We start from the raw sequence: 12,238 nt of genomic DNA, 5'->3' as shown, positions 1-12,238 counted from the left end.
TAGTATATAAATATATGTATATATTCATATGATAGCACCTTTACTATAAAAAATCTACCTGTGTCAAGAGGAGGGAACATAGAACCCATTGCTTGGTGGGAGGAATACCAATACAACATGGGATAGAGAAAAAGTATCACCTCTAAGAATTGCTCAAATTATAGATTAGTAAGAAATTTAAAGAAAATAATCATTGGTATTTGAAGTCACTAAATTCTGAAGTCATTTTGCACATAGGAATTCTCTGGGTAGTGCAATGGTGAATCTGCTTGGCAGCTAATGAAAAGATTAGAAGTTTGCATCCATCTGGAGACATCTCAGAAGAAAGCCTGGTCATTTGCATCTGAAAAATCAACCAATGAAAATTCTGTGGAGCCGAGGATCACCACAAGTTGGAATTGTCTTGATGAAAGCTGCTTTTGTTGGTACATAGCATTAGATGTTGTTATTAAGGGCCTTAGAGTCACTTCCGACTCCTAAGGACCCTGTAGGAATTGCGAGGAATGACTAGTTGGTTTGAACTGCCAACCTTGTGGTTAGCAGTCCAGTGCTTATTCTACAGTGCCACGTCAAGACTCAGAGCAATACAACTGGGACAGATTTTGGTATCTGGAAGCAAGTTGCTGCCGTAACAACTTAAAATGAGTGGCATTAGCTGTGTCACATGGCAGCTGACAGAAAGAAGGAGAGCATTAAAGACACTGTTCATGAAACCCCAAGAGTCTTGAAGAGAGTTATAAGCAGCCATCTAAAGACACTCAATGATGAAACTTCTGGTGAGCGTTTAAAGGAATATCAGGAAGTTTTTTAAAGTCCGCAGCAAGGGGACTCTTGTTATGTATTAAGAGCCAGTCTTATAGCACCATTACCTGCAGGAACATGGAAAAACAAATTCTTAATGAACCTGGTCATCTTCTAAGGAAATTTTCAGGCAGATTATTGACCTGAGGTACCACTTGGCAGCCTCTGGTAAATGTGAGAGGAGAAAGGTAAACTAAAGAAAGAACTGTTTAAGATACAGGAGACAGGAATTGATGAGCTTGAAAATAAAAGTGATCTTAATTCCTAACCTCTCCAGATGGCAATTTACATTGACATTAAGAAATGGCTGTTGGAAAGACTACAATGCCAGGACACTTTCAAGAGATGGTTCAAAGATGAAGCCAAAGGCATTGCTGTTAAACTTTTGTAAAGATCTCATGATAATTTAAGGTGGTGCTTCATAGAGCCATTCAATCAGATATGTTTACAATTATGGTTGATATAATTTCTTAGTTTTATTCAGAATGTTTATTTTGGGGAAAGAAAGGTAAATTTAAGGGTTTATGAGCCTAAGCATCCTTTTATTACTAAATAGTACTACTCTATGTAAACAATCAGTTTTCTGTCTCCATCTACAGGGGCAGTGGTATGGCACTGTAGGATAAGCACTGCTTTGATCCATAAGATCAACTTTTAAAACTCACCATCCACTCCTCAGAAAACCTATACAGAGTTACTATGACTGTAAACTGACATGAAGGCATGTAACAACAATATTCATTACATAGTTGACTTTCATTTTAATCAGATTTATGGATTTAGAAGGACTGTTGCCATTAATGTTCACTTTGTATAATTACATTCAAGTCTTTCAGTTAATGTCTAACTATTTGACTCCAGTAGTATTTACTCTTATGACATCCCTGATCATATTACCTATGTTTTCTCATTTCGTTCTATGTTGTTGTTGTTAAGTACTATTGAATCTGTTCCAACTCATAGCGACCCAGATTAGGGTTTCTGAGGAGCAGCTGGTAGGTTTGAACTACCGACCTTGAGGTGCAAACAGACCTTATGGTCCAATGTTTAGCCAACAGCGTTCAAAATGAGTAGGTCAGGAAACAGGTAGGACATTCCTCCTGCTGTGTGACCCAAAATCTGTAGGTCAGGTGACAGAAAAAGTGAAAAGTGAGTACTTGAAAAATGTCTATTTATATTCTGGAGGCAGATTATAAATTTTGTTCTTAAATCTGAGTAGATAAGGCCCAGCTACATTATGGAGGGTAATCTGATTTCCCTAGATCACTTAATTTAATCACTTGTAATTACTTCATAGACCCTTGGTGGTGCAAAAGCTTAAACACTCAACTAGTAGCTTAGAAATTGGTGGCTCAAACTTACCCAGAGTCATATATAGAGATGGATCTGAAGATCTACTTTTGCAAGGGCACAGCCTGAAAACTTGTTTTTAACAGTACAATGCTGCACACATGAGGTCACCAGCAGCCAAATGGACTCAATGTCAACAAACAACAACAAATACAACAGCATTCAGATTAGTGTTTTTCCTAACAAATGGGCACCACAGACTAGCCAAGTTGATGAAACTATCATGATACTGACTTCTGCAATTTCGTACCTTCCCATTTCCATCAACAACTAATAACATAGAATTGCATTTATATAATCACTCATATAATTAATTTTATCAAAAAAGATATTCAGTATTTAGATGGTGATGATTTTTTCCCAAATTCCTTATTTATTATATGTTGTTGTTGTTGTTAAGTGTCACTGATTCTGTTTCAACTCAAAACAATGCTATTTAGGTTTCTGAGGAGCATCTGGTGGGTTTGAACCACCAGCCTTTTAGTTAGCAGTCCAGTGCTTAGCCGACATAGTCACACGAGGACCCACATTTATTGAATTGTTGTTGTTGTTGTTGTTATGTGCCGTGGAGTCGGTTCTGACCTATAGCGATCCTGTACAGGGTTTCCGAGGCTGTAGATCTTTATGGGAGCAGAAAGACTCATCTTTCTCCTGCGGAACAGCTGGTAGTTTCAAACTGCTAACCTTGTGATTCCCAGCTCGATTCGTAACCAGTACGCAACCAGAGCTCCTTCATTTTTTGGATAAACACTTGAAATATTATATTTTATGATACAGTGATGAGCTTACTTCTTGCATTTTAAATTGTCTTTAGAGCATATACATTATGGTTTGTGGGACCCAGCAATAGAGATACTATGAAAGTGACTGCTCTTCCATTCATTCATTCATTGTACATACATTCTTTTTTCAAGACAATAGGTAGAAAAAAAGAAAATGTACTTGCAATGCAATGTGGTTAAGTTTTATGGCAAAAAGTGCAATAGGGGATGATAGGCTGCTGGAGGAAGTGATTTTTAGGTCAAAGATTTCTAGGAGTTTACCAAATTGATGAACAGTGGTCTGGCTGTAGGTTAACGGCAGAGGTGTATTTTTTGTTGTTTTATTTTTTATTTTCATATATTAAGAAAGAAAATGCTGTCTTATATACCTCATAAACTCCTGGAAAATTATATAAGAAGCTTTAAAATGTAAAACAATAGGAAAATACAAAATTACATTTATATCAACTTGATCTATTGCTGATTTTTCACATATTAAATTGAATTATCTCTTTATTTTCTAAAGAACTTGGATACCAGAGACCATAACATATGCCCTATGTGTTCTACTTGTTAACTTGATGAGTCATGAAAAATATGACAATGTTATTTCTGATGAAATCTATTATTTTTTTCAACAATAGCATCAACAAGAAGACCTAAAATTCTAGACAGTATTAGTTTAATTAATATTATACTTATAATATGACACTTATTATGCTATGCATCTTGTATACATTATGTCTCTGATGTTCATAGTAAATTAATCTATGAAGCAGGAAATGAGACTTAGAAATACTTAGGTCACAAAATAACCAGAAAATAGAAAATATTCAATTATAATAATTATCCATAACTAACAGACCACTCCTTCTCCAGCAACTGGTCCCTCCTGACAATATGTCTGAAGTATGAGAGAAGGATCTTATGTTTGGTAAGGGGAGGGTCAGAGAAAAAGAGGAAGACCCCCAGCAAGATGGATTGGTAAAGTGGCAGCATCAATGGACTCAAGTGTGGCAACAATAGTGAGGTTGGCCCAGGATCAGACAGTGTTTCATTCTGCTGTGCCTAAGGTTGCTATGAGTCTGTACTGTACTGACCTGTTGTCACCTAACAACAACTATAGACCACTCCAGGATCTCTGGTAATACAGTGTATTTGATTATAAGCTGCTAAATACCAGGTCAGCAGTTTGATTCTACCAATTGCTCTGAGGGAGAAAGATGAGGCTTTCTGCTCCTGTAATGACTTACAGCCTCAAAAAGAGCATACAGGGTGTTTAAGACTTGGAACTAACTCAACAGCATACAACCACCACCACCAATACCTCATTCCAAAGCATGAAACCACAACCATTATAATATACTTACTGTTTTATACTGGAGCAAATCAATAGAAGGAAATCACACAATAATTTGCTCAGAACATGGTTAATACAAAGAAGTATTAATTAAAACAGAGGATTAGAGCAACAAAGTACTGGTAAAAGCAAAGATAATGCTAAAGCATACAGAAAAAATGTTAAATAGAGGAAGAACAGAATATAATATAAAACAATGTAGTACAATACAGTACATAGTAGTCACTACCACCGGACTGAGATGACATACCCCGGAAGGGCTTCCTCGACTGAACTCCAGACTTTATTGAAGAAGACAGTCATGGCTCATTGGATGGGACAAGGCTCACTTGGTGGCAAATAAGTCACTGGTGTGTCATGCTGATGAAATTTGATAATATCTGCCCTCTGCAACCTGGCAGAAATTGATCCACTAACGTCCTGATGTGGCGCTGTGGGTTAATGCACCAGACTGTAAAGCCGTTTGAACTTCTGGGTCGGCGGTTCAAGCTTGCCAGCTGCTCCTCAGAAACCCTATACAGGGTCGCTATGGATCGGAATCGACTCAACGGCACGTAACAACAACAAGGTCCTGAGGGAAGTTACTGTGTGTTAGTTTCTGTTGTGCATTGCAAATACCTGAGTTTTGAGATGTTGCCCATGCTGAAGACTGTCAAAGGACATCCAGAGTCAGGAACTAAAAGCCTTTTCTCCAGCAATGTCTCATTCATACCCTCTTTTGACCAAATGTAATTAACATCACACACTATGACAAAGAAAAACAACAGAAAGTCTCCTCATAATCAAGGAGCAGGCAAAAAGAGTGGCTTTGGAGCCAAGAAGTAATAAAACACATAACTGGTACCCTCATAAATTCCGAGGGTGAAGAAATAGGAAATGACACAGTGTGGATGCCTTTTATGTGTTTCGTTATAGCCGGGGCTCAGCTGGGACACTCCAACATAGGGACTGCCTCAACTACTGGAGGCTGAAATCACTAGCACGTTTGTTTATTCATTTGTCTGTATTCTGGGCTGGGAGGACTGAAAAGCAGGATTGTTGAAGCAGGATTGTCTTCATTGGCTTCTCCAAGTACCTTTACTTCCTCACTACATGGCAACCTAAGGGGACTCTAGAGTCTTCCATGATGACACAGGGCTCTATGCAAGAGTGTTCCAGTGAATAATATACAAGCTACATCATTTTTTTCTAACCTAGCCTTTTAAACACATAGAGTCATTTCTATTGTATTCTATTACTTACAAACCATTCACAAACCTTTCCAGATTCAAGGAGCAGGAGTTTGGATGTGTGTGAAGGTCACATTGTATAAGAGCACTTGCAATGGGAAGAATACTCAGCCACCTTTAGAACATGCTAACTGCATCCAACAATTTTAATGGACTTTCTTATAACCCCATTTGTTTTTATTTTTTATTGGCTTTTACCCAGTTTCTCAACTAAAATGATACTTTTTTTTCTTTATAGGTGAACATTTATTTGATCAAAGCCTTTTAATGGAAAAATTGTATTGTTACTGAAAAAGGAATGTATCCAACAAAAGAGTAAGTCAGCATTGCATGTTTGGCTTTCAATGACTTGTGAAATTGGAAAGAAATCTGAAAGGACAAGTATTAAAGAAATGATTGAATAAGTCATTTTAATTTATATTGTCTTTTAGCAAAAAAAAAAAAAAAAAAAAAAAAAAAGAGAGAGAGAAAGTTAATATGAAAGACTTTCAAATTTGCTAAGAGAACCTATTTTTATACCCTTATATTACTTATGTCTTTATAGACTTTGGCATTTTTGGCCATTTGATTCTTAAGATGGTTTTGTTATTCAAGCTTTCCTCTCATCACATTTGCTTATTGGACTTCACACCACTAACCAATCTATCTGTATTCTTTTTTTTTTTTTTTTTTGTATTCCTTTCTCCAATCATTAAATTTTAGTATACAATTTCACACAATTTTCTTGAGCAAGTTTTTATTACCACCAATGTATCATATTTCTATCATTGATATTTCAAGTTTCTGAATCTGTATATCCAATTACTTTACTGCACACCTCAGTAATTATCTTAAGTTTATCTAAATTCTGTACATCTAAAATTGAAAAAAAAAAAAGTCTTTTCTTCCATAATGGTTTTTCTTCTAAAATTTCCTTTTCTGTTTATTGGTGCCAACATTTGTCCTGCAAGACAAGGCAGAAACCAGAGCTAATACTTCATCATCAAGCTAATTTTGCTGTAAACTAGGAGCTTTAAGTTATACCTCATAGGCTTTTGTTTTCTGCCCTTTCACTATATCCTCAATAGTAACTGCTGGCCTTGTTCAAACTTTCATCTTTTCTCATCTGATCGTCAAAGTAGTCACAAGTCTTACCAATTCCCAATTTCTCTTTCAGACAGCTGTCCCAGAGTCTTCTAAATGATTGGTGACTATGATCAGATGACTTCCCTTCTTAAAAATTTTTAAATAGTTCCCAATAGATTTCAAACTGCATTGCTTTGATTCCAAACGGCACTTTGCCTATTTTCCAGCAGCAAATTTAAGACCACATTTCCCAGCCACACCTAATTTCTTACAGTCCCCTTAAGCTATTATGCCATGAGAATTTTCACATTACTCTTTCACTGCCAAATGCTGTTTTCCACTGTTTTACCCAGACATTGTCTACTCTCCCTGCTTCGTTCTTCTTGCCTATTACCTCCAGAATTATCTAATATTCTTAGGTTCAGGTTCAATTATTCCTGAACATATGTCTATCGAAGCATTTACTATATTGAAATTACAGATTAGTTTTCCTGTTTCACCTCTCCTCGTGGTGACGGACACCACTCATCTGTCAATTTGTCGTACTGTGGTGCTTGTGAGTTGCTGTGATTCTGAAAGCTAGGCCACTGATATTTTGAATACCAGCAGAGTCACCCATGGTGGACAGGCTTCAGATGAGCTGCCAGCCAAAGAAAGACTAGGAAGAAAGCGAGATGAACTACTTCCAAATATTTAGCCACTGAAAACCTTATGAACACCAGAGAAACATTGTCAGATGTAGTACCAGAAAATGAGCTCCTCAGGTTGGAAGGCACTCAAAATGTGATTGGGGAAGAGAAGCCTCCTCAAAGTAGAGTTGACCATAATGACATGAATGCAGTAAAGCCTGTGGGAGAAAAGCCCATGGGACCTTCATTTGCTGATAGGGCACAACTCAAAATGAAGAGAAGCAGCTGTAAACATCCATTGAAAATCTGAACATAGTATGCACGAAGTATGAAACTGGGAAAACTGGAAGTTGTAAAAAATGAAATGGAACCCATAAACATTGATATCTTAGGCATTAGTGAGCTGAAATGGACTGGTATTGGCCATTTTGAATCTGACAACCACATGGTTTACTATGTGGGTAATGACAAATTGAAGACGAATGGTGTTGCATTCGTTGTCAAAAAGAACTTATCCAGATCAGCCAGAGGTACAATGCTATCCAAGATAGGATAATATCTCCATGCACCTATAGGGAAGCCCAGTTAATACCACTATTATTCAAATTTATACACCAACCTCTAAAGCCAGTGAGGATAAAATAGAATAATTCTACTAACTTCTGTAATCTGAAATTGATCAAACATGCAATCAAGATGTATTGATCATAACTGGTGATTGGAATGCAAAGGTTGGGAGCAAAGAGGAAGGATCAGTAGTTGGAAAATATGATCTTGGTGGTAGAAATGATGCTGGAGATTACATGACTGAATTCTGTAATATCAATGATTTGTTCATTTCAAACACCTTCTTTAGATGGCATAAGAGATGACAATACACATGGACCTCACCAGATGGAATGCATAGAAATCAACTTGACTACATCTGCGGAAAGAGACTATGGAAAAGCTCCATATCATCAGTAAAAACAAGGCCAGGGGTACACTGTGGCACAGACCATCAATTGCTCATAAGCAAATTCAAACTGAAGCTGAAGAAAATGAAAACAAGTCCACGAGAGCCAAACTATGACGTTGACTATATCCCACCTGAATTTAGAAATCATCTGGAGAACAGATTTGATACATTAAACACTAAAGACCAAAGACCAGAAGAGTTGTGGGATGACATCAAGAACATCATACAGGTAGAAAGTAAAAGGTCACTGAGAAGATAAGAAAGAAGGAAAAGGTCAAAATAGATGTCAGAAGAGACACTGAAACTTTCTCTCCAGTGTAGAGATGCTAAAGCAAATGTAAGAAATGGAAGGTCCAAGAACTGAACAGAAAATTTCAAAGATCAGCTCGAGAAGATAAAGCCAAATAGTATAACAAAATGTGCAAAGATCTGGAATAACTTTCGTTATTGAAAGATTCTTTGGGCAAAATAATGAATGATACAGAAAGCATCAAGAGAAGATGGAAGGAATACACAGAGTCACTGTACCAAAGGGAATGTTTATTACTCAACTGTTTCAAGAGGTAGCATATGATCAAAAGCCAATGATACTGAAGGAGGAAGTCCAAGGTGCACTGAAGGAATTGGAAAAGAACAAGGCATCAGGAATTGATGAAATAAAAATTGAAATATTTCAAATAAGTGAGGCAGCACAGGAGGCACTCACTCATCTCTACCAAGGAATTTGGAAGACAACTATCTGGCCAACTGATTGGAAGAGGTCTATATTTGTGCCCATTCCAAAGAGAGGTGACCCAACAGAATGCGGAAATCATTGGACAATCTCTTTGATATCCCATGAGAATAAAGTTTTACTAAGGTAATACAGAAATGGCTGCAAGCATACACTGACAGAGAACTTCCAGTGGTTCAAGACAAATTCAAAAGAGGTCACGGACCAAGGGATAGCATTGCTGATATCTGATGGATGTTGGCTAAAAGCAAAGAATATCAGAAAGATGTTTACCTGTGCTTTATTGACTACGCAAAGGCTTTCGATTGTGTGGATCATGACAAGCTATGCACAACATTGCGAAGTATGAATATTCCGGAACACTTAATTTTCCTCATGAGGATTCTGTACCTTGACAAAGACGCGGTTGTTCGAACAGAACTTGAGAATACTGAATGATTTAAAATTAAGAAAGTTGTGTGACAAGATTGTTTTATTTCACCACACTTTTTCAACCTGTATGCTGAGCAAATAATCTGAGAAGCTGGGTTATATGAAGAAAAATGTTACATCAGGATTGGAGGAAGACTCTTTAACAACCTGTGATATGCAGCTGATACAACTCTTCTTGCTGAAAGTGAAGAGGACTGAAAACACTTACTGATGAAGATCAAAGAGCACAGCCTTCAGTATAGATTACATCTCAATGTAAAGAAAACAAAAATCCTCACCACTGGATCAATAAACAACATTCTTACCAATGGAGAAAAGATTGAAGTTCTCAAGTGTTTCATTCTTCTTAGATTTTACTATCAATACTAATGGAAACAGCAGTCAAGAAATTAAACGACATATTGCATTAGGCTAATCTGCTGCACAAGACCTTTATAAAGTGTTGAAGAGCAAAGATGTCAGGTTGAGGACTGAGATTTGAATGACCCAAGCCATGGTATTTTCAATAACCACATATGCATGCGAAAGCTGCACAGTGAATAAGGAAGACCACAGAAGCATTGATGCTTTTGAGTTATGGTGTTAGAGGAGAATATTGTAAGTGACGGGCTGCCCAAAGAACCAACAGATCTGTGTTGGACGAAGTACAGCCAGAATGCTCCTTGGAGCCCAAGAGGGCCAAACTTCGTCTCTCATACTTTGGACATATTGTCAGGAGGGACCAGTTACTGGAGACGGATATCATGTTTGGTAAGGTGGAGGGTCAGAGAAAAAGAGGAAGACCCCCAATGAGATGGATTGGCCAAGTGGCAGCATCAATGGACTCAAGCATGACAACAGTAGTGAGGTTGTCCCAGGATCGGGCAGTGCTTCGTTCTGCTGTGCATAAGGTCGCTATGAGTTGGTACTGCCTCGATAGCACCTAACAACAACAACATGGTGACGGGGCCTAATTCACATTTCTACTTCCAATGCAGAGTTCAGTTCCTGGCACTCTGAACAAGAGCTTAATTAATAATTTTTTGGAGGAATAATTTTCTTGGATTCTCATTTTCCTCAATGTCTCTTTCCAACCAAATTAGAATGTCCTCTTTCACCCTTTAGTTCTCAAATCTTCACATTTCAGTTTTTGTCAAAGTGTGTGTATTTCAAATCTCTCCACAATGAATACATATTTGCAAACAACATTTTGTTGCTGTACATTGTAAGTTCAAACTGATAACAACCCTGCATAGGGTTTCTGAGGAGCAGCTGGTGAGTTTGAACCACTGACCTTGTGGTTCAATTGACCTTTCAATCTGGTGCATTTTTCTGAAGCATAATACCAAGACTCCATTTTTTGTGAGTGCACTTTGAAAATTTCTGTCTTTTAATTGAAGTATTCATATGATTGAAAATTTAACTTGATTAATGATTTAGTTAGATGAATAGCCATCACATTTATAACCATTTTGTGTTTTGGGCATTTATTTCTTTTTTCCTTTCCCTTGATTTTTCTGCTTTTACTGGTTTAATGAGTCATTTTATGTGATTCTGTTTTATTTCCTCTGATATGTTAGTGCATAAATTTTGTCCCCCCAAAATATTTGTTAACTTGACTAGGTCATAACTGAAGTATTATGTAATTATCCTCCAGGTTGTAAACTGAAGTAGTATGTAATTATACTCCATGTTGTAATCTGATATAATTATTATGTTAATGTGGTGCTATAGGATAAGCACTGGATTGCTAACTGAAAGGAGAGTGGTTCAAGTCCACCAGCTACTCCTTGGAATCCCTATACAGGGTTGCTGTGAGTCAGAACCCGTTGGACAGCACTCAACGAAAAATAACAGCAACATGAAATTAACGCGGCAGGATGAGAAACAGTTATGTTAGTGAGGCAAGATGCAACCTACAAGATTTGGTTATATTTTGAGTCACTCACTTTTGGGATTTAAGAGAGATTAAACAAATGAGCAGTGACTAGAGAGACTGCGTAGCATCAAGAAAGTGGATCTGGGAAGGGACCACCTCTTGTCTGTATCCCTGTGCTAAGAACAACCTAGATCCAGGGAAGACTGATGTCAAGACACATCAAGATCTGTAAGGAACACCAGGACTACAGACAGATGTTGAAAAGAGATGAGAAACATCCTCCAGAGACAACAAAGGAGAAACCCTTTCCTCTTTTTGTTTGTATGATTTATGAAATGAAATTCACAATAATGCTTTTATTTATTCCTCAATGCTCCCATAGTTCTTGGCTGTTTTGTTCATTATGTTTCATATTTTTTCCCTCCATTCTTTTTTCATCTTGCGTCAGTTGGAGAATTAATGTTAACCTATCATCAAAATCACTAATACTTTCCTCAGCTGTGTTTAAATTATAGTAAGTATAGTATGGGCATTCTTCATTTCTGTTACAGTATTTTTTATTTTTAGTAGTTTCTTTCTTTCCTTAGACTTTTTCTTTTCTCTGCTTAGATTATCTATCTCTTTACCACTTTTTTCATTAGAATCCTTAGCCTATTGCCCATTGTTATGTTAAATTCCTTGTCTCATAATTCCAACACCTGTGTCATCCCTGAGTGTGATTCTGATCATTGCTTTTTCTCTTCATACTATGTCTTCCTTGCTTTTTGGAATGCATTGTGATTTTTGGATGAAAGTTCTACATGTTTTAACAATAACAGATATTCAGTTACTAGGCTTTTTGCACTAAGAAATATGACAATCTATGTAGGAATTAAGTTGTATAAAATGTTTGATAAAGTTGTGGGTTCCAGAGGATATGTTTCTACTGTCCTTGATTTTGCCTCCTCTGTTGACTTTGGAGTTCCCTACCTGTTGTTGTTGTTGTTGTTGTTGTCAGGTGCCATCGAGTCGGAACCGACTCATAGCGACTCCATGCACAGCAGAACGAAACAATGTTCGATC

The sequence above is a fragment of the Chrysochloris asiatica genome, unplaced genomic scaffold (assembly GCF_000296735.1).
Source record: "Chrysochloris asiatica unplaced genomic scaffold, ChrAsi1.0 scaffold00029, whole genome shotgun sequence".
Taxonomy (NCBI): domain Eukaryota; kingdom Metazoa; phylum Chordata; class Mammalia; order Afrosoricida; family Chrysochloridae; genus Chrysochloris; species Chrysochloris asiatica.
This window is presented reverse-complemented; position numbering follows the sequence as displayed.